Here is a 22,770-nt window from a genome sequence, read left to right as displayed (position 1 = left end):
CAAACCTTCGGGTAGATATATGAGTATAAAAGGGGTAGCTACATGCTACCCATTGTGTAGGAACTCTGCCTCCATCCCGGTTTCAACATACAACAGAGGGGGGAATGTATATCTCCATATACTGGGACTTTAAATGAAGCGCACAAGGAAAGGGGGGTAGTGCGCCTCCATCCCTAATTATAAATTCAAAAAATAATAAAAGAGTATGGGACTTTAAATGAGGCAGGTTCAAACACAAATTTGAGAGTAAAAATAAATACTTTTAATGTACATGAGTATCAAGTTGCGTAATGTTATATATAACAAAAAATTGCTCAGTGCATATGCAGACATCTTGGGAAGTAAATTGCATACATATAAACAGAGTGTAAAACATAATTGCCATAACAAGGGGACAATAATACATATTTCATGAGTATAACTTGTAATATACAGTAAAATTCATAAAAATCTTGGTGGAAATGTGAGGGGTTACATCCTCAACAGCTCGACGCGTTTCGTCGGTTAGCCGACTCATCAGGAGCGGATATTGAATATCTGTAAATAATGAAGATGTTCTAAATCAAAAAATGGGGCCCATGATATGGAAAGTATTATATGTAAAAAGATATATATAGAGCATAGAGATGGTCAAATCCACAAACTTACATCCCATTGGAACACTGAACTCCGAATAATCCCGGTGTGCAGGGGTCACCATATCAAGCCTCCCCGGGAGCTGAGGTATAGAAGTCCGCCCATAAGTAACAGGCCCACACTGAAAACGTCCCCAACCAGGAAACAAATGTAGTATATTGGGTATTGTGCCAATAGTGGCCAGTAAATCTGTAAGATAATTAAAAATATTGTATATGATACACCCGGCAGCACTGTCAAGCATAGAGAAAATAGGGATACATGGAGGAAAAAAGGTAAAAATAGGGTGACAAAAGTGCAGGATGGGGTGTAGGTAGTGATATACCTGCTGGATAGTGTGCAAAGCAGAGATAAAGGTGGGATGTAAAAGGGACCAGTGAGAATTCTGAAAGAATAAGTAAGCAAACACTGGGAGCGTGCTTACAGAGAAGAAACCTATTAGGTGATGTTCATGAGACAACGATACAAGTGTAGAGTGAAAAAAAGGTGAAAAAGTAGAATATAAACAAGCCGTGACATATAGAATTACCCTGTAGTACCAGGTATAGGTTGTACGTGAGCCGAAACAAGCCTTCAATGATGTATGTAACATGCATACTGTTGCAGGTAATCAATTCTTTTATCGTGTATTCTTTATTTGTATAAAAATTATTTGTGACTTTTGATTGAAAGGCCTCCCTCCTCATAGGTTGTTTCTTACTTACCCTGCACGGTAAGCATTTTTGACATCTGTAAAAACTTTCAAGTTCTGAAAAAAGGCTAAAAATTTTAGGTGGATCTATGTCATTGTGGACTAAACAGTTCCTGAAGGTAGGGGCCTTCTTGTATATGAACCTAGGCTTCTTTGGAAGTATTTTAGATAAAGTCCTGTTTGATTTTAGGATGGGACAATATTTCCTCACAACATGCTCCAATGACTTGCATTGCCTATTAAAAGCAATGATAAAGGACACATCCAAGTCGAGATCTTCATTCTTCTCTTTCTTCACCAGTAATGTATCCCTGTTCATATTCCTTACCTCATTCTTCAGTTTTTACAAATGCTTCCTGTGGTAACTCTTTTTTCAAACCTTTTACTCATAGTTTCAGGCTGTTCTTCATAATCTTCCAAAGTGTGGCAGTTTCTCCACAATCTTAATAATTGTCATTTTGGTGCATTTCCCTTCCATTTCGGATGATGGCTACTGGAAGTGGGTATATACCCATTCCTGTCCGTTTGTTTGAAAAAGGTTTTGGTATATATCTGGAGGTCTAAATATTCAATCTGTTGGTAACCCCAAAGGGATGCCATATTTGTGGTGGTTAATCTCCTCAAATACATTTTCTAGGGATTCTTCTGATCCCTCCCACAGAGGGATTGACAAAGGGCATAGGGCTGGTCTTTGAGTGTCATCTTGTCACTACCGATTTTTGGTTCAAGAGGCGCCCCGGACACATTGTTTACTACATGCTTTTATTCATCTATATGTTTGTAAGTGAGTTTTTGTTTTTTGTTATAATAAATTTTATCAATCACATTATGAGATGTTTTCTTGTCCACCCATCCCCATATGAGTTTATCCATTGACCATATACAGTAAGGAGGAGGAGGAGATACTGGACATCAACTAAAAGGATTGGAAGCATTTTATGTGTGATGCCTTTGACCCCTGCAGGAGTTCAGCCATTTGTTGAGTGCAGGTCTGAGGTGGGAGCACGAGTGATTTCCACCCATTCCCCGACTGGCTATATCTGCATGAATAGTTAAGCACAAGTCACTTTTGAATTGGGACTACTTATATTTACTTATGACATTTTTTATACATATTTATTGTTTGTTTTGTTGCATATGAAATCCTGTTTGCACATATGAATTTTGTACACTGAGCACGTTAGCACTTTATGGTAAAATAAACGGATGAATTCAAGATATATGTATATGTAATAGTGTAAAATGTAAAACAATGTAATGTAAAACAATTAACTTTTATATCTTGCACGGAGCACTTTTTAAAAAGACAGTGTGTATTCTTCCTATTGACACCACAGTGACCCCCCCCCCCCAGTTTAAGGTTAAATTGCTTCTCTTCCAAGCTCATTGTGTGGTCCTGTGTCCTCTTACACTCCCTGACACAAATAGTTTTCTACCTACACTGGGATTACCATTGAGATATTTGTATATCGCTATCATATCTCCTCTCAAGTGTCTCTTCTCCAGGGAGAATAAATTTAGCACTTTTAGTTGTTTCTCGTATTTGAGGTCCTCCACCCCCTTATTAATTTTGTTGCCCTTCTCTGAACTCTCTCTAGTTCCAGCACATCCTTTCTGGTAACCAGAACTGTACGGAATACTGCAGATGTGGCTGAACCAGACTTTTATAAAATGGTAGAATTATTGTTTTATCTCTGGAGTAAATCCCTTTTTTAATGCATGCTAATATTCTGCTGGCTTTGCTTGCCTCAGCTTGACAATGCATGCTATTGCTAAGTCTGTCATCTACTATGACCCCTAGATCCTTTTCCATCCTGGAATCCCCCAGAGCTTCTCCCCCTAGTATGTAACCTGCATTTATATTTTTAACCCCCAAGTGCATTACTTTACATTTTTAAACCTCATTTGCCATCTAGTTGCCCATTCCATTAATTTATTGAGGTTCTCTTGTAAGGTTTCTACATCCTGCTATGTTATTGCCCTACTCATTTTTGTGTTGTCTGCAAACACTGAGATTGAGCTACGTATCCCATCCTCTATAATAGTTATAAATAAATTAAACAGAATTGGTCCCGGGACAGAGCTTTGGGGTACCCCACTTACCACTTAAATTTTTTTTTTTTTTTTTATATTTTTATTTTCATGGATATTGTATAGTAACACTAGGCAGAACCGCTCATACCTCTTTCTATTCACTTTTGTCAACTCCACTTCGTGGGACATTTGGGGTAAGGTAGCAGCCATTTCATAGGGCTAATACCTAATCTTGATAAGCAAGTTTCAGCTGAAATCATTGGCTGAAATATTCTGCCAAACCTTTGCTGTGTCCAATCATGGGTCCACAAACACAAAAGAAGGCTGACAATTTACATGTACATAACCCTGCCAGTACCTGCTGCCTGCTCGCAGTATATTTATTGTGAGCGGTCAACATGTGGTTAAAGCCAGCCAACACAATGCACATTTCAACCAATGTATACTGTGCCTTTTGTATTTTTTTCCTTTTTACAAACTTAATTTGTCTAGTCAGCTTTTAAATTTATTTCAACAATTCACACTGTACTAGCATCCAGACGGTCAAGTCACAGGTGCTAATTAGTATAATGTGTATTGCACGCCAACGATCACATTGATACCTGTCATTGGTGTACAATGACAATAACAATACAATACATTCATAGGCGTGCACAGCCTATTACATTAGGGTGTGCACCCCAAAGCTCAAACATGCATGTGGGTGTGAGTATATAATATATCTCTATCTCATCTCCCCACCCGCATAGTGAAAGAGAAGAGAGGGAGAGCTTTCCTATCACCCCGCCAACACACAGAGCAACAGGGCCACTGTCAGAAATCATGGACCTGATACAGTCTACCTGACAAAGCTCCCTCCACCTGACAGGGCTAGGGCCAAAGCCTGACAGGGGCGTAGTGTTCTATGAGGTGGGTGCAGGGTGTATTGTGAGGGGTGCAGGGTTCTGTGGGGTGGGTGCAGGGTGCCTAGTGAGGGGTGCAGGGTTCTGTGGGGTGGGGGCAGGGTGTACAGTGAGGAGTGCAGGGTTCTGTGGGGTGGGAGCAGGGTGCACAGTGAGAGGTGCAGGGTTCTGTGGCATGGGGGCAGGGTGCACAGTGAGGGGTGCAGGGTTCTGTGGGGTGGGGGCAAGGTGGGTGCAGGGTTCTGTGGGGTGGGTGCAGGGTGCATAGTGAGGGGTGCAGGGTTCTGTGGGTGGGGGCAGGGTGCAAAATGATAGGTGCAGGGTTATGTGGGGTGGGGGCAAGGTGCACAGTGAGGGGTGCAGGGTTCTGTGGGGTAGGGGCAGGGTGGGTGCAGGGTGCCTAGTGAGGGGGTGCAGGGTTCTGTGGGGTGGGGGCAGGGTGCACAGTGAGGGGTGCAGGGTTCTGTGGGGTGGGGGCAGGGTGCAAAGTGAGGGGTACAGGGTTCTGTGGGGTGGGGGCTGGGTGGGTGCAGGTTTGTGTGGGGTGGGTGCAGGGTGCATAGTGAGGGGTGCAGGGTTCTGTGGGGTGGGGGCAGGGTGCAAAATGATAGGTGCAGGGTTCAGTGTGGTGGGGGCAGGGTGCACAGTGAGGGGTGTAGGGTTCTGTGGGGTAGGGGCAGGGTGGGTGCAGGGTGTACAGTAAGGGGTGCAGGGTTCTGTGGGGTGGGGGCAGGGTTCACAGTGAGGGATGCAGGGTTTTGAGGGGTGGGGGCAGGGTGCATCGTTAGGGGTGCAGGGTTGTGTGGGGTGGGTGCAGGGTGCCTAGTGAGGGGTACAGGGTTCTGTGGGGTGGGGGCAGGGTGCACAGTGAGGGGTGCAGGGTTCTGTGGGGTGGGGGCAGGGTGCATAGTGAGGGGTGCAGGGTTCTGTGGGGTGGGGGCAGGGTGCAAAGTGATAGGTGCAGGGTTGAGTGGGGTGGGTGCAAGGTGCACATTGAGGGGTGCAGGGTTCTCTGGGGTGGGGGCAGGGTGCACAGTGAGGGGTGCAGGGTTCTGTGGGGTGGGGGCAGGGTGCACAGTGAGGTGTGCAGGGTTCTGTGGGGTGGGGGCAGGGTGCATAGTGAGGAGTGCATGGTTCTGTAGGGTGGGGGCAGGGTGCATAGTGTGGGGTACAGGGTTCTGTGGGGTGGGGGCAGGGTGCATGGTTCTGTGGGGTGGGGGCAGGGTGCATAGTGAGGGGTGCAGGATTCTGTGGGGTGAGGGCAGGGTGCACAGTGAGGGGTGCAGGGTTCTGTGGGGTGGGGGCAGGGTGCACAGTGAGGGGTGCAGGGTTCTGTGGGGTGGGGGCAGGGTGCACAGTGAGGGGTGCATGGTTCTGTGGAGTGGGGGCTGGGTGCATAGTGAGGAGTGCATGGTTCTGTGGGGCGGGGGCAGGGTGCATAGTGAAGGGTGCAGGGTGCTGTAGAGTAGGTCAGTATAGGGTGAGGGGTGTGTATTAAATATAAGTGATCCCGATAGTTATGACTACTATTGGTATACCACACTTAAAGCCATTTCAATCCGGCCAAAAACTCATAAAAAACGTTATTACTATAGACATGTATTTAAAAAATCGTGAAATTGACTTATTTTTTCTATATTAGGAGCATTTAAATCCTATACTCACACCAGGTGTTCAACAGTGAAACAAAACATGTGTTATTAATTACAATGTTACTTATGAAAATCAATCCGCAACAATGTAGTGAGCACCCTGAAACATATGTTGCTAGTAACAATGTTACTTGTGACTATCAATTCGCAACATGTGGTGAACACCATACATATCCAAATTAGTGCTAAAAATGTTTATCAGTGGGACACTTATTCCCCTTGAACATCTTAGATGTAGAAACAATGATCAGTCCTTGATGGAAATATGCTAGGTTGATATTAGCACCAATCTTCTTTATAGAAAGAGACACACCGATATTCCTCCTTTTCACAAATATGGTAAAAAAGGCCGCTTACCGGATCAGATGGATCTCAGGTTAGTGAGATCAGATGAGCATGTTGCATTAGCCTGCCGGCCTTAGATTATCACCTGGGCGTTTTCCTGAGAGATTTCCTCAGCCACTGTGCTCCAATTCACAGGCAGATCTGGGCGTTTTCCTGGGAGATTTCCACAGCCACTGCGCTCCAATACACAGGCAGATTTATCCTCACTGATACAATGTTTCCGGTTTCAAAATATTAGTTCATCCATACAGAAGATACACCTCAGTGGGAATAAAACGAAAAGGGCTCCATAGTGCAAATGTGTTTTATAGATTTATTCAAAATCTCTTTCACAGTCACTTTAAAACAATTCTTTCCACTGCAAATATTCACAGCAACACTCCACTGCACATCAGGAACTACAAATCAAAAAAACTCCCAAGTATACACCAAACGGAACTCAGATAAAAAATGGGAACCAGATAAAAATTAGCTAAAAATCAGCATACATGCAGAGCGGGAGCAAACCGGCTGACTGCATGGAGAAAGACCAGACAAACGTGATGGCGTCACAGCCTCTAGCTCCACCCGACGCGTTTCCCCTAAACAGGATGTCTCCGTTCCCAGTGGAAGCCTGTTTATATTTAATACACACTAAGATATGATGCGCGCTGGTTACACTATTTATTATTTATTTTTTGGGTCTTTTCTATGTTTGGACTAACACGAGCAGCAGCACAATTTTTTTATTTTTTGTATGGTTAGCGCAAAATTACGTTTCTTTATATATAGGGTGAGGGGTGCAGGGCAGATGGAAGGCACAGGGTCAGGAGAGGAGCAGAGAACAGTGTCAGAGGGGAGCCCAGATAACCTGGCAGGGTTAGAGGGTTAGCTGGTACTCACGATTTGGGCAGCCAGCAGTGTAGCCAATCTCTTCCTGCAGCACATCCACTTGAGGGTGGGGGGGATGAGTCGGCATCGTGAGGGAGGGAAGCGGGACACACTGGAGGGATCCATATAGCCAGCCATCCTTCCTCTGCACTTGCGCCCGCTGCTTCATGTCAGTCACCAAGAGCCAGGCACAGCATCGATCACTGGGATTCACCATCCCAGACCCACCACTCCATCCACTGCACTGCGCTGTGCTGGGCACCGGAGTCCGGGGCCAAAGGAGGACTGTTTATCCACGGTCAGGAGCAGGTGGAGTAATCTTCCACAGTCTTTGCTTGCAATTAGATTAAAGCCTCGGCAGATTGTTATAGAGGAAGGGGGAAGCTGGGAATTTAATTTAATTGTCGGGAACCACAGTGCAGTAGATCACTCAGCCTGCACCCGAAAGTGGTTAAATAGTCCCCTTTTGGCCCTGCCAGGCAGATTAACAATGGGGCTGTTTTTTCTTTTTAAATAGCTGCAGAGCAGAGGTGCCTAGAGTTTGTGAGTTTGGCTCCTCTCTCTGCTGCCGGGAACCCATACAGAATTACCAGGGCCAGGCAGAGCGATGGACATGGGGGTGATTAGGGTGTGCCCACACCCCGTGCCTACACCTATGAGTACATTAACAATACAAAAGCACTTGCAGTTAACAGAAGGATTTTTTATTGAAATATTCAATCAGTTACATGTTATGTATATCGAGTGTTACAGGTTACAATGATGAACAATAGACAGTATATCTTCCCAAAAGGGTCATGCGATAGGACTGCAGAGAGAGAGCAAGATGCGTCCATTAAGTATGTTACCTCAGGGTTATATCTCGGAGTGGTCTGAAATTATGTTAAACTCCAAAGTCAAGCCCGAGGAAACCTTATCCTGTTTGGTATGTTAGATATTAGGTATGATATACCTGTCAAGGCTAAATAACTCAGAATAGCGAGAACAGTTGATATAGTTGGTGGGGGAGAAAGGATAGGGAGGGGGGTATAGGAGAAGGAGGAGGGAGGGGAGGGAGGGGGGACGTTCGTGGTGCCCTCCAAGTTTACTGGGCAGGGGGAGCCAGGGGGGACCTCCCATAGGGGTAAGGATGGGAGTGGTGAGGAAGGATCTCCATCCATTCCTACACCGTGAGACGTCTGGCGTCTATCCATGCCGACCATATTTTATGAGATTTCTTGGGACAGTTACGGCCCATGTATGTCAGTTTATAAAGGGGAGGCAGCGTTCACCAAGTCTCCCCAGGTGGAGGCCCAAGGTGGTTCTGCTGCTTTCCATTGGAGCAAAATTGTTTTCCTGGCATAAAAAGCCATATAGAAGATAGACAATTTTTTATGGGTGTTTGTGGGCAGATTGTCTGTGATACCCAGCAGTAGGATCAAGGGATCGAGCCCGACAGATATTCCACTTATCGAAGTGATATCATCAGCCACATTTTGCCAGAACTCTTGTATTCGTGGGCAAAGCCACACCATGTATGTAGTTGCCAATATCTCCATTGCATTTGGGACACTTATCAGATGTATGATACATTAATGCCAGCTGTTGGGGAGTGTAATGCAAGTAAGTCTAAGATAGATAGAAGATAGTGTTCTGTCTATGACGCGCGATGTAATCAGAGAACGTCTGTGGTTCCTCTATATGCTTTGTGACTTGTTTCCACACCCTTTACCGTAGTCCTCATGGGGGTAGTGATTTGCGTGTTGTATCTAGGCCCTCTGTAGACTATGTTACTTAACTCAGAGTAGGAACCCAGTATAGCAGCCTCAAGGTTAACCGAAGGATTGGATTGGTTTTGTGTGAACCACCACCGCACACATATACAAGAACCGCAGCACAGCAGTATTTCTTAAAGTTGGGGAGGGCGAGGACACCTTCAGACAGTCCAAGCTGAAGCGTGGATCCTGCTACTCTCGGTACCAATCCCCGCCACATAAATGCGTGACCGTTTGCTCTAATTTTGTAAAGAAGGATTTGGGTATGGTAATGGGGGTATTTCTAAAGACGTAAAGAAATTTAAGGAGAAAGGACATTTTAAATAAATTAACTCAGCCTATAGGGGTGAGTGGTAAATTCTTCCAGACAGAGGTCCACTGTATGAGCTTCTGAAGGACCAGATATACATTGGATTCTAGGTACTTGGACAAGTTTCTATGAATAGATATTTGAAAGTATCTACCCACTGGAGAGGGGCGGGGAGCATCGGGAGGGGGGGGGGCACCTTGGTGCACGGAGAAGAGGACCGACTTATTCCAGTTGATTCTAATACCTGAATATTTGCCAAATAAATCAATTAATTTGAGGGGCCACCGACAGAGAGTGGTGGGGATCTTTAAGATAGAGGAGAGTATCGTCAGCATACATAGACACTTTCTCGACAATGGGGTGCACCGATATGCCAGCAATCTCCCTTGATGACCAGAGGAGGATGGCCAGGGGCTCAATGGCGAGTGTGAACAGGGCCGGGGAAAGGGGGCACCCTTGCCTAGTACCTCGGTGGAGCGGGAACGGAGCAGAAAGTAGGCCATTTCTCCGAACCCTAGCTGTCAGATCCGAGTATAGCATCCGAAGCCAGGATATAAGAGTTGGACCCAGGCCAAATCTCTGAAGTACATTACACAAGTAGTCCCACTCCACCGAGTCAAAGGCCTTTTCAGCATCTAATGATGCTATCACCTCCTCTGCCCCCCCAGCCCCCCCCCCCCCCGTCACCCAATCAATCATTGTAAATAGCCTCCTTAGATAATTATATCTTTGCCTTTTCCTGGCATGAAGCCAGTCTGGTCCCCATGTATCAAAGAAAGTATCACTGCATTAAGACAACTGGCAAGTACTTTAGTCAAAATTTTTGCATCAACATTTTGCGTCGACATTTAACAGTGAAATTGGTCTATAGAACGGGCAAAGCTCTGGGTCTTTCCCTGGTTTGGGAATGACCACAATCACGGCTCTCATCATAGAGGGTGGCAGGGCATTTGCTCTAAAGGACGCTAAGAGGACTCCCCTAAGTCTTGCAGCCAAAGAAACAGAGTGTGTCTTAAAGAACTCAGCCAGGAGGCCGTCGTCCCCCGAAGTCTTACCAGCCTGCCCCTAGAGGATATCGCTGTCTGAACCTCCTTTAGAGTAATTGGGGCCTCTAGTTGCGTACATGCATCCTCTGAAAGAGTGGGTAAATGTAGGTTACCTAGAAAGGATTGGAGTTCCGCTGATGTGTAGTCAGCTCTGGAGGAGTACAAATCCCTGTAGTAGTCCGCAAAGCATGCATTTATGTCACTCGGGTCTGATAGCAACCTCCCCGACCCATCCCTAATGTTAGTAATATGGGTGGTGTCTGTAGGCTCTCTAGAGAGCAAGGCCAGCATACGGCCCGATCTCTTACCCTGCTCAAATACCCTTTGCGATTGGTAAAGTAATTGCTTGTTTGCTGCAGAGAGTCTGAGGAGCTGCACCTCTCTCAGGGCCACAAGCAGGTCATTTCTCCGATTTTCCCCTCCACCTCCAATATATTCATGCTCCAGCCTCTGGGCAATGGCCTCAGCAAGGGCAAGCGAAGCCCGGGAGGATGAGCGTGCCGTCCCTACGGCCGATCTGTATTGCTGTCTGATATATAATTTAAATTCTTCCCATCTGGTCAGAGTCTCTCCGTACTCCGTAATGGCCGCTTCCACCACAGGCTCGACACGTTCATCCGAAATCCAATATCTGGGTAGGCACCACAGGTGGCTGCCCGGGGCTACTCTCATGTGTAACTTCAAGAGGATATGAGTGTGGTCAGAGATTCCTCTACGGAGAGCAGAGATTTCTTGTACCCTAGCCAGGACTGGGTTGCTGACGTAGCTGAGGTCGATACGTGACATAGCCATGTATGTGGCAGAGCTACAGGTGTAACCTCATATCCCTGGGTAGTTCCATCTCCAAACGTCCGTGAGCCCTAATGTCGCCGCCCAACGGGAGAGTGGAGAGTCCATGGCTGGGTCAGGAGACAATCTGTCCATATTGGGGCACGGTACCATATTAAAGTCCCCAGCTATAATCGCAGCGGCGACTGAATGGGACGCCAGTATCTGTGCTATCTTATGGAGTTCAATGGGGGCTGGAGGAGAATAGGGGCAGGCCGTCAACACTTGCGTTGAGAACCACGTATTTACCCTCAGGATCCAGATGCAGGTCAAGGAGTATAAATGGGAGGGATTTACGGATTAAAATACTAACCCCCCCCTAGCATGAGTTGGATGGGTGGCATGATAGCAGTGGCCATCCCAAGGTTTCCTAAGGCTAAGGACCCTGCCACCTACCAGGTGTGTTTCTTGGAAAATGCATATATCAGGAGAATGTTATTTGAGGAATTTGAAAACTAGGGCATGTTTGATTTTGGAGTGGGACAACCACCACCGGCGACCCGCCGGCAATTGCAAATGTACCTGCAGCATCTGTGACATACATATACACATCATTGACATGTTCGACTCGAACATTGCATGTTCGACCGTTCGTTGAATTGCGAATGATATGGGCCGTTCCCACCAAATTCGAGTGGTGCATCATGGCCCATAATTCACTGCGGCATCGCAGTGCATTGCTGGCTGATGATTGGCCAAGCATGCACTATGACCCGCATGTTTGGCCAATCACAGCGCCGTCTGTACAGAGAGCCATAGTTGAGCCGTAATTGGCCAAAGCCAGGGTGGCTTTGGCCAATTATGGCTCAGGGGGTTTAGTACATGCCCCACACTATATAAGACCACCTGCATGTCGGCCCTGTGTAGTGTGTTCCGACGTTGAGAGAGAGAGAGAGAGAGAGAGAGAGACAGTGTCATTTGATTTAAGTTAAATAGAGTAGGCAGGCAGTTAGCTGCACTAACAGTGTACTGTGTGTATATATATGCATCCCAGGTGTTTTATATATATATATATATATATATATATATATATATATATACACACTGTATTCAGTTTAGCTAGATCTGTTCCTGATATTCTCTTCCTACTGACAGGCAGGCAGGTGTTTTTACAGTATTTACAGCTACCTGAAGAAAATTGCTGGTGTTTTTGTGATCCTATTAATCCTATTAGCTACAGTATTTACAGTTAGTGTAGTGCATCCTCTGCACAGTGTGCACCTAAAGCTACCTGAAGAAAATTGGTGGTATTCTCCTGATCCTATTAGTACCGCAGGCAGCTGCAGTATTCACAAGTTAGTGTAGTGCGTCCTCTGCACAGTGTGCACCTAAAGCTCCCTGAAGAAAATTGGTGGTGTTCTTCTGATCCTATTAGTACCGCAGGCAGCTGCAGTATTTACAAGTTAGTGTAGTGCGTCCTCTGCACAGTGTGCACCTAAAGCTCCCTGAAGAAAATTGGTGGTGTTCTTCTGATCCTATTAGTACCGCAGGCAGCTGCAGTATTTACAAGTTAGTGTAATGCTTCCTCTGCACAGTGTGCACCTAAAGCTACCTGAAGAAAATTGGTGGTCTTCTTCTGATCCTATTAGTACCGCAGGAAGCTGCATTATTTACAGTTAGTGTAGTGCGTCCTCTGCACAGTGTGCACCTAAAGCTACCTGCAGAAAATTGGTGGTGTTCTTCTGATCCTATTAGTACTGCAGGCAGCTGCAGTATTTACAGTTAGTGTAGTGCGTCCTCTGCACAGTGTGCACCTAAAGCTACCTGAAGACAATTGCTGTTGTTCTGATCCTATTAATCCCACAGGCAGGCAGCTACAGCATTTACAGTTAATGTACTGTGTCCTCTGCACAGTGTGCACCTAAAGCTACCTGAAGAAAATTGGTGGTGTTCTTCTGATCCTATTAGTACCACAGGCGGGCAGCTACAGTATTTACAGTTAGTGTACTGTGTCCTCTGCATAGTGTGCACCTAAAACTACCTGAAGAAAATTGCTGTTGTTTTGATCCTATTAATACCACAGGCAGGCAGCTACAGTATTTACTGTTAGTGTACTGTGTCCTCTGCACAGTGTGCACCTAAAGCTACCTGAAGAAAATTGGTGGTGTTCTTCTGATCCTATTAGTACCACAGACAGGAAGCTGCAGTATTTACAGTTAGTGTACTGCATCTTCTGTACAGTGTGCACCTAAAGCTACCTGAAGTCAATTGCTGTTGTTCTGATCCTATTAATACCACAGGCAGGCAGCTGCAGTATTTAGAGTTAGTGTACTGTGTCCTCTACAGTGTGCACCTAAAGCTACCTGAAGACAATTGCTGGTGTTCTCATACTAATAATACTACAGACAGGCAGTTGATTCTGCTAGCTGCGGTATCAGTATATATATATACATCCCAGCTTTGTGCAGCTACATCTCACTGCAGGCCATTAGTATGTCTGGAAGGCCAACAAGGAGAGGCAGACAGTCACAAGCCAATAAAAGAGGGCAAGCAGGCTCTGTGTCTAGAGGCAACAGTGCTGGTCGTGGAGATGGTGCATCCTCATCAGCACTTGGCCGTAGGACACGCTTGTCCTTTTTTTCAGCAGCTGGCCGTGTTGAGCCGCAACATGCGTAAGACTTGGTAGAGTGGATGACCAAGCCGTCCTCCTCCTCCTCATCCTCTCTCACCCAGGCTCAGGGTACTTTGTCTGGCAAAGCAGCTGCCAACGCGGCCTCTTCCCTCGGCTCAATGGCATCAGTCACTCCTTCCCTAGCCCCACCATGTCCTCCTGAGGAGTCCCCTAAACTGTTTGACCAAAGTGTTGGGTACATGCTCCAGGAGGATGCCCAGCGTTTTGAAGGCTCCAATGATGGTACCCAGCTAGAGGAAGGCAGTAACGTGAGCCCAGAGAGAGGGAGTGACCTAGAAGGACAGCAATCTGGCAGTCATGTTCCCCCAGCTGCAGCATACTGCCAGCTTTGCTCCAGTGATGAGGAGGGAGGGGATGTTGAGGTCACTGGCTCCACGTGGGTGCCTGATAGGAGAGAGGAGGAGGAGGCACATCTCCAACAAGGCAGGATGCCCTCCAGGGGCCAGCTTAAGGGCAGCACAATGACTGCATCACACCGCAGAGCTCCGCATGTGCAGGACGCTGCTGTCTCTGCGCGTTATTCCAAAAGTTCTTTGGTGTGGGCCTTTTTTGAGACGAGTGCATCAGATCCCACCGCTGCTATTTGCAACATATGTCTCAAGCGTATCTCGCATGGTAAAAACATCACCCGCTTGGGCACCACATGCTTGACCAGACATATGTCGACCTGCCATGCAGTTTGTTGGCAAGCGTACCTAAAAGACCCACACCAAAGAACAAAGCAGACCTCTCCTTGCTCCTCATCAGCTGGGATCTCCAACCCCACTATACCTTCAGTCCTCTCTGAAACCTGCACTGAGAGGAATGAAGGTGTAGAATTTGGTATGTCACAGCCAAGTACTTGGGGGGCAATCTGCTATCAGTACACCGATGTCAGATTGTACCATGCAAATTTCCCTGCCCCAACTGCTGCACCACCGAAAGAAGTTTGCCCCCAGCCATCCACATGCCCAGGGGTTGAATGCTAGCTTGGCTAAACTGCTAGCACTTCAACTGCTGCCTTTTCAGTTGGTAGACTCTGCCCCTTTCCGTGAGTTTGTGGAATGTGCGGTTCCTCAGTGGCAGGTTCCCAAACACCACTTTTTCTGTGGAAGGCAATGTCTTGGCCTCGCTAGACAGGGCTGTCAGTGGTAAGGTGCATATTACCGCTGATTCATGGTCCAGCAGGCATGGACTGGGATGTTACCTATCTTTCACCGTGCACTGGGTGACTCTTCTGGCAGCTGGGAAAGATGCAGGACAAGGTGCGGTAGTGTTGGAGGTTGTTCCGCCACCACGCCTCCAAAATTCTACTAGTGGTGATTCTGCCACACCTCTCTCCTCCACCCCCTCCTCTTCTTTCTCCGTGGCCTCTTCCTGTGCTGATTTGTCCTCGGAACCAGCAGTGCTCTGTGGGCGTTCAAGTGGCTACCCTGGTGGTGCAGCGGTTCTTGGGCAGGTACCCGGGCTTACAGGATGTCCTGAGGCAGGCAAGGAAAGTCTGTGTGCATTTCTGCAGGTCATATAATGCAAGTGCTAGGCTGGCTGACCTCCAAAAGGAATTTAACCTGCCCAAGAACTGCCTAATCTGTGACATGCCCACCAGGTGGAACTCAACATTGGCCATGCTGCAGCGGTTGCACATGCAGCAGAGGGCCATCAATGAGTACCTATGTGACTATGGCACCAGGACAGAGTCAGGGGAGCTTGGATTTTTTTCCCCACGCCAGTGGGCTATGATCGGGGATGCATGCACTGTCCTGTCACCATTTGAGGAGGCCACGAGGATGGTGAGCAGTGACAGTTCATGCATCAGTGACACTGTCCCTCTTGTCCACCTGTTGGAGCACATGTTGTGTGGAATAATGGACAGGGCACTTGAGGCAGAACAGAGGGAGGAAGAGGAGGACTTCCTTACCTCTCAAGGCCCCCTTTATCCAGACAGTGTTCCTGCGTGCCCGCCGATCACACAGGAAGAGGAGGAGGATTGTGCCAGCATGGAGGTGGAGCCTGGCACTCAGCATCAGCAGCAGTCTTCAAGGGATCATTTACAGTCTGAAGAAACCCATGGACTTGTACGTGGCTGGGAGGAGGTGGCTGTGGATCATGTCGTCCTTAGTGACCCAGAGGACTCTGGACAGTATGCCTCAGCAAACCTACGCTGCATGGCTTCCCTGATCCTGCAAAGCCTACGGAAGGATCCTCGTATTCGTGGTATCAACGGGAGGGATGATTATTGGCTGGCAACCCTCCTTGATCCACGTTACAAGGGTAAGGTTGCAGACCTTATCTTGCCATCGCAGAGGGAGCAGACGATGAAACATCTTCGGGAGGCCTTGCAGAAAGGTTTGCGCAACGCATTTCCAGAGCCTAGGAGGTTACAATTTCCTGGTCCTCCTGGACAATGTGTTGCTGAGGCTTCGGTCAGTCATAGAAGGAGCGGTGGAGAAGGTGGCCATCTGACCGAGGCATTCAGATAATTTTTTAGTTCGCAGCCTCAAGGTCTGATTGGTTCCAGCAACCATTGCCAGCATCTGATTCACATGGTGCAGGATTACCTAGGCGCAAGATCAGACTTGGACACCTTTCCCACCGAAAATCCTCTGGGTTACTGGGTCTTGAGGATGGATCACTGGCCAGAGCTTGCACAGTATGCAATTGAGCTACTGGCCTGTCCTGCATCCAGTGTTCTTTCGGAACGCACATTCAGTGCTGCTGGAGGCTTTGTAACCGATCACAGAGTGTGCCTGTCCACCGAATCGGTCGATCGGCTGACCTTCATAAAAATGAATCAGTCTTGGATCACCAGCTACCAAGCACATGATGCTGATGTAACCGATTGATTTTTTTTTTATGTGAGTTCCCTTCAAGACTGCCTATGCTGATGCTGAGTGACTATCCTGTTATGAGGAGTCACAATCCTCTTCCTCCTCAATTTTCATGCTGATAGCTTTTGGTTCTGGGCACCGCCACCAGTGCCCAAGGCCCAATTTTTCAGCCAACAGGGGCGTATAATTACAAATTTTGATTCAATACTTTTCAGCAGAGGTCATTCCTGCGCTCCAACTATAGTATCTGTGAGGGGTTGCAGTGTTGTGGCACCAGCACCAGTGCCCAAGGCCCAAATTTTCAGCCCCTTTTTAACAGGGGCGTATAATTACAATTTTTGATGCAATACTTTGCAGCAGGGCTCATTCCTGCGCTCCAACTATAGCATCTGTGAGGGGTTGCAGTGTTGTGGCAACAGTGCCTAAGGCCCAATTTTTCTGCCCCTGTTCAACAGGGACATGTAATTACAATTCTTGATCTAATATTTCATAGCAGGGCCCATTCCTGCACCCACCAAGAGTAACTGTGAGGGCTACAGTGTTGTGGCACCAGCACCACCACCATCACCAAAGGCCCAATTTTTCTACCACTGTTCAACAATGGCATGTAATTACAATCCCTGATCTAATATTTCACAGCATGGCCCATTCCTGCGCCTACCAAGAGTAACTGTGAGGGCTTACAGTGTTGTGGCAACACCAACACCTAAGGCCCCAATTTCTGCAGAGTATATAGGGCAGGCCCCTACTTTCAAACATCCAACTTACAAACGACTCCTACTTGCAAACGGAAGGAGACAACAGGAAGTGAGATGAAATCTACCCCATGGACGGGAAATTCTCTCCTGTAAGAGTTAATATGGGAAAAATGTGTCTCCTCTTCACTGATGCTTTATCACCAATCCTTGTTTCACTAAAAACCCCAAATTTTCAAAAAACATTTGTCATTGGGACAGAAAGTGAGGTGAAATCTTCTGAAGAGGTGCACAGACAGCAAAACAAATGTTACAGGGGTGACAACCCTTCCCTATGTTTTCCAAAAAGCTTAAAAATAGATTTTTTGGCTGGAGCTACACTTTAAAAATGTACCAGTTCAAAATTACAAAGAGATTCTACTTAACAACAAACCTACAGTCCCTGTCTTGTTTGCCCCGCCTGTATACTGCTGTTCAGAGTATATAGGGCCTGGGGGCCCCACGCCTTTCCTTTTTTTAATTTGGGTGCGGGGTTACCCTTAATATCCATACAAGACCCAAAGGGCCTGGTAATGGACTGGGGGGATACCCATGCAGTTTGTCTCACTGATTTTCATCCATATTGCCGGGACCCGACATTACATTAAAGCCGCAAGCAGTTATAAATGACTTTCATTCCTTTAACCACTTCCCGCCCGCCCTATAGCGGATTGACATCCGGGAAGTGGTTCTGTTATCCTGAATGGGCGTCATATGACGTCCAGCAGGATAACATGCCGCCGCGCGCCCCCGGGGGCGCGCATCGCAGCGATCGGTGGAGCGGTGTGTCAGCCTGACACACAGCTCCACCGATCTTGGTAAAGAGCCTCCGGCGGAGGCTCTTTACCACGTCATCAGCCGCGTCCAATCACACGGACAGACGCGAGTAGAGGAGAGCCGATCGGCGGCTCTCCTGGCAGGGGGGGTCTGCGCTGATTGTTTATCAGCGCAGCCCCCCCTCAGATCACTACACTGGACCACCAGGGATTGCCACTAGGACCACCAGGGAAGGGGCAACATGTGGATGGCTAGGTATGTACCCCATGGCCATCCACATGTACCCAATCTGTGCCAATCAGTGCCCACAAATGGGCACTGATTGCCACCATTATGTCCAAGATCTGCCCAGCAATGCCCCCAATGTTTTATCAGTGCCACCTGTCATTGCCCATCGGTGCCACCTGTCATTGCCCATCGGTGCCGCCTGTCAGTGCCCATCAGTGCCCATCTGTGCCCATCAGTGCCCACCTATCAGTGCCCATTAGTGCCACACATCAGTGCCACCCATAAGTACCCATCAGTGCCACCCATATGTACCAATCAATGCCACCTATGAATGCCCATCAGTGCCGCCTACGAGTGCCCATCAGTGCCGCCTATAAGTGCCCATCGGTGCCACCTATGAGTGCCCATCAGTGCCGCATACCAGTGCCACATATCAGTGCCCATCAATGCCACCTATCAGTGCCTATCAGTGCCGCCTATCAGTGCCCATCAGTGCCACCTCATTAGTGCCACCTCATTGGTGCCACCTTATTGGTGCCCATCAGTGCCGCCGCATCAGTGCCCGTCAGTGCAGCCATATCAGTGCCCATCATTGAAGGAGAAAACGTACTTATTTACAAAAAATGTTAACAGAAACAAAGAAAGACTTGTTTTTTTTCAAAAATTTTCGATCTTTTTTTATTTGTTGCGCAAAAAATAAAAACCGCAGAGGTGATCAAATACCACCAAAAGAAAGCTCTATTTGTGGGAACAAAATGATAAAAAATTTGTTTGGGTACAGTGATGGATGACCGCGCAATTGTCATTCAAATTGCGACAGCGCTGAAAGTTTTTTTGAGCACACATTACGGGCTGCAAAAAAATAAAGGAGGTGTGCACCAGTCATGTGGAGCTTCCTCCATTAGAAGAGACTGATTAAAAAGATCAGTTAATAGTCTAGTATTTGTAAAAGTATGGCAGAAGAACAGGCTCATGGGATCTATTTTTTTTTCAATAGATCAGTGTCTTCTCATAAAAGTTGAATATACCATTTTGTCACCATTTGAAAAGGCAACCAGAATGGTGAGTGATGATGAGGCAGGGATCAGCAACATGATCCCTGCTGTTGCCTAGGCAGAGCTTTCACGCTCTTCTTTAGTCTGAGTACCCATGGCTGTCTATTGGCAGCAGTTATATGGAAAATCTGATCCATTGATATTGAACTATATTAGTTCAAGAGTGAATGTTGACACCCCCAGAATGGATGATATCCTTGACCCGGCTAGCCCGTGTAGGATAGAAATAAGGAGTGTCCTAAGCCTACTCTTCTCCACAAAGCACGCTACTGGAGTGTTTTTCCCTATCCACTGGGGCTTATTCATAGAGGTCCTCAGTCATGGACCTCTATGAATGAGCCCCAGTGGCCAGGGGGAAATGCACCAGGGGCCTGGTTTGTGGAGAAGCATAGGCTGAAGTTGCTCCATTATTCTGTCTTACATGGGATGTCCGAGACAGTGACATCCATTTTATTAACATGTATGTCACTGCTCTGATGAGTACATTAAGGCGCCAGCTCACCTTCATAAAAATGAACCAGTCCTGGATGAGCAATGAGCACCAAGTCCTTTCTGTTGATGCAAATGATTAAAATTTGATTTGAATGTTGTCCCAATAATATTATTACACTATACAGTGTAAGCATCCCCTGCCATCACTGCAGGCCTATGTCCAGCCACCCATGTTTCCTAATGACTTTCTGAGCATGTCTTTAGCTATCCTCTGTGGCTCATCCATGTTCCAAGTTTCTCCCATGTTGCTGACTCCAGCGAACCAGCAACTAGCAGCTGTATGATTCTCTGTACACTCCAGCCTGTAACCAGTGTACCAGTAACTATGACTTTCTTGTTCCCCCCCCAGTCAGAATCTAGTCCTCCTTCACTTCTGTGACTCATGTACTCCAAAAAGCAACGTGCATCACAGCATCTGTGTGATTTCCTGTGTGCTCCTGCCAGTAACTTGGTACCTTCATCTGTTTGATTCTCTGAGTACACCAGGCTGCATCTAGTTTGCTTACATTTCTGTGTCTCCTGTACTCTCCAGACTTTCCCTTACTGACCCCAGTATTCCTCTGCTACAAGTGATTTGTTACTATTGCTAATAGTTAGGCCAGCACTCCAGTGCTAGAGGAGACTAATGCCTGTCTATCTTTCTCAGTCTCCAATAGCAGCCCACTGAGGTGAGCCCAAGGACTGCAACCAGAGATTTGTCAGCAGAAAAACCCATCATCCTCTGTGGGGTGTTCTGGTGAAGTTACTTAGACACTGTGCCTTATTTGAGCTCTCACCTTGGCTGAATGAGCAAGTAGAATGACTCCATTCCCTTCAGCTCCATCAGCCATCTATGCAGTGCCCTTTGCTTCTTCTGACTTCATTAGGCTCCCTGTGTCTCTTCTGTGACCTATACCACCATCTTGCCACCAGCTGTTAGTACCAAGTCCTGGTCAGCCAGTCTGACCCTAGTGGGAAAGGATTCCCCATTCATGACACCTGTCAGCATTGCCATCTTGGGCTACCTCTACAGCTGTTGTGTGGTGCAGAAACACTGCCCAAACCCAATTTTCATCTTTCAGCACTCTCACACTTTGAGTGACAATTGCATGGTCATGCAATACTGTACCCATATTAAATTTTTATCATTTTTTCACACAGATAGAGCTTTCTTTTGTTTGTTTTTTTACTCACTGCTGGGTTTTTTATTTTTTACTAAAAAAAGAAAAAATACCGGAAATTTTGAAAAAAATACGTTTTCTTAGTTTCTGTCAATAAATTTTGTAAATAAGTAATTTTTCTCCTTCACTGATGTGCGCTGATGAGGCAGCACTGATGGGTACTGATAGGCTGCGCTGATGAGCACTGATGAGGTGGCACTGAAGGGCACTGATTAGGTGGCACTGATGAGGAGGTACCAATATGCAGCACTGATGGGCACTCATAGGTGTCACTGATATGTGGCACTGATGATCACTGATAGGTGGCACTGATGGGAACTGATAGGTGGCATGGATAGGTAGCATTGATGGGCAGCACTGATAAGCAGGCACTTATGAGCACTGAAAGATAGCACTGATTGGTGTCACTGATGGGCACACACAGAAAAAAGACAATCATTTTCAGCTCTAAGGGGTATTCTAAAGTGAAGGGCAACAGGGACACCAATATCTCAGGCCTGGGTAGATGCTGCCTTCCTCAGATGGGGTGATCTGATAGATACTACAAAAAAGACAAAAAATGGAAGGTGCGCACACCTAGTACATTACCAATGACATTTAATAAATAATACAATTCATAAAAGGCGGGTACTCACAAACAGCAACTCAAATAAGCCATAAAAACACAGTGTAAAACCATGTGCCGTATACCATCACAGGGTATAAGTTAACGTGCTTCGGGGGTGCACCCCCCTTCCTCAGAGCTGTGTAAAATGTTACTTTTACATAATTGCTTGGCTTACATACAGCAGCAATAACCCAATATGATTGATTTTGATCCCAAAAGAAACTTGTAATAGGTATTTTTTGCCAAAAAGGATATATTGTGTAGATGTAATAATTGAGCATTGAAAGCAGAAGAGGCAATACAGCCAAAAACTAAACCAAAACTAAACATAAAACAAAAAACGAAAGCATCAACATCATATAAATTGGCAAACAGGGGCAAAATAAGTCACAGAGCATATCTTGTTGTGATCTTTGATTCAGTAACACACTGTATTATGTGCCAACCACAATCCACAAATCCACATTGCAGAACTGTGGCAGTTCTTATGCTGAAGTGGGAAAAGAAATCACAATGCCAAGTTTCAGAGACAGAAGCAAAACTTTTCACACAGTAGCTGGAGAGCAAGTAAACAGTTTTATTGGGGCCCAAGGCAAGGATCTAAGTGGTGAGTTTTTCTTTTCGAAGAAAAAACAATTAGGGTATGATATAAATACACCAGCTTTCAATATTGTAGACTTGCTGCATAGGAAAGCAATAATAAACTCCCAATATAAACGTATACCTTCAGGTAAGCTTACAATAAGTTTTACTTGTAAATACAATGACTATCTTCTAAAAGTGCATCATTTAGGATATATTCACAATTTCAGCAGCTGGTGATGTCAACAGCACACGCATGCTGCGGTAATGGCACAGTAAATGTGCTGTCAATTCGGAACTCTGTACTATTATTGTGACTCCCGTCCACATGTGCAAGCGTGATATCATAGCAGCCCAGCCATTCAAATGCTCAGAAGAATCAATGAATCATGAGGACACTCACCAGTGCCCTTGGAGCTCATAAAGCACTAAAAGCCAACAGCTGCAAAGTACTTGTAGTCTATTCATTCATGGAACTCTGTCAATAAATGATACGGCCATGTGGGCACAGCCCTGCACGGCCACGCACTTTTCAAGTTGTGATGGCGGGTGCAGGGAGAAGATCCCCAACCTGCTGTCATAGGGAGGGGAGGATCGGGGAGAGAGCTGCAGAAGCAAGAACATGCTA

Source organism: Aquarana catesbeiana, linkage group LG04, assembly GCF_042186555.1.
Source record: "Aquarana catesbeiana isolate 2022-GZ linkage group LG04, ASM4218655v1, whole genome shotgun sequence".
Taxonomy (NCBI): domain Eukaryota; kingdom Metazoa; phylum Chordata; class Amphibia; order Anura; family Ranidae; genus Aquarana; species Aquarana catesbeiana.
Note: the sequence above shows the minus strand (reverse complement) of the source record.